This window comes from Galeopterus variegatus, unplaced genomic scaffold (genome assembly GCF_000696425.1).
Source record: "Galeopterus variegatus unplaced genomic scaffold, G_variegatus-3.0.2 Scaffold897, whole genome shotgun sequence".
Taxonomy (NCBI): Eukaryota; Metazoa; Chordata; class Mammalia; order Dermoptera; family Cynocephalidae; genus Galeopterus; species Galeopterus variegatus.
Window position 1 is genome coordinate 547,647 of NW_007727008.1, and position 1,450 is coordinate 549,096.

Below are 1,450 nucleotides of genomic sequence, written 5' to 3' on the forward strand. Positions count from 1 at the left end.
ACTCTAGGTACCTAATATAGGTACCTAATATAAGTGGACTCATAGAATTTGTCCTTTTGTGACTGGCTTCTTTCACTTAGCATAATGCCCTCAAGTTTCTTCCATGTCATAGCATATTACAGAATTTCTTTTCTAAGGCTGAGTAATATTCCATTATGGGTATACAACACATTTTGTTTATCCATTCATCCACTGATGGACACTTGTGTTGATTCCACCTTTTGAATATTGTGAATAATGCTGCAATGAACATGCTTGTGCAAATACCTCTTTGAGACCCTGTTATCAGTTCTTCTGNTTTTCTTCAGCAGTATTAATACAAAGTATTCCATGCAGTGGTGAAACTGCAGAACACAAAATGGGGCCGGCCCAGTGGTGCACTGCGCTAGTGCGCCGCTTGGGAAGTGCGGCAGCGCTCCCGCCGAGGGTTCGGATCCCACATACAGACCAGTTCCCGCTCACTGGCTGAGCGAGGCGCGGGGGCAATGGGGCGACACTGAGGGTTGCGATCCGTTGCCGGACACGGAAAAAAGACAAAAATCAAACAAACAAACAAAAAAAAGAACACAAAAGACCAAGAGAAACTAGTAAAAGCATCTCTCATTTTTTGTTACAACAGTTAAAATTTTTTAATTGTGATAAAATATACATAATGTAAAATTTACTGTGTGAACCATTTTTAATTCAATAGTATTAAGTACTTTCACATTGTTGTGCAACCAATCTCCAGAACTCGTTTCATCTTCCCAAACTGACAAGCTTTACCCATTAAACAACTCTCCATTTTCCCTGGTAACCACCATCCTACTTTCTGTCTCTATGAGTTTGACACTCTAGGTACCTAATATAGGTACCTAATATAAGTGGACTCATAGAATTTGTCCTTTTGTGNTATCATTCATTACTGCTGGGAGTGTAAATTAGTATAATAACTGTTAACTGGCAATAGAATACACAAATTATGGTGGTTCTGGTTAATTTGGCTATTCATATGAAAATATGAAATTATATCCTGATCTTACACCAGAAATAAAACTAAATTTCAAATGAAGTAGTGATCTAAGTTTGAAAAACAAAATTCTAAACTTTTGTAAGAAAACCAAATGCCTTTATGACATTGCCATAGGGAAGAATTTGTTAAACCAGATAAAACAAAAATAAAAAAACGAAACAAAAAAACCAGATAAAATTGCACCAGTCATTAAGGAAAGATTTAAATTTTTTATTATTTTAAAATTTAAAGTTTTATAAACAAAAGAGAAACCATCTTTATTCAGGTTGAAAACAAGCCACAGGCTGGAAGAATATGGTAAAATTCTGAAAATATAAACAATCCTTATAAATCTGTAAGAAAAAGACAGCTCAAGATAAACACAAATAACATAAATAGGCAATGCACAGAAGAGGAAAACTGAGTGGCCAGAAAGGTTTCTGGTGATTTTTTTTTTAA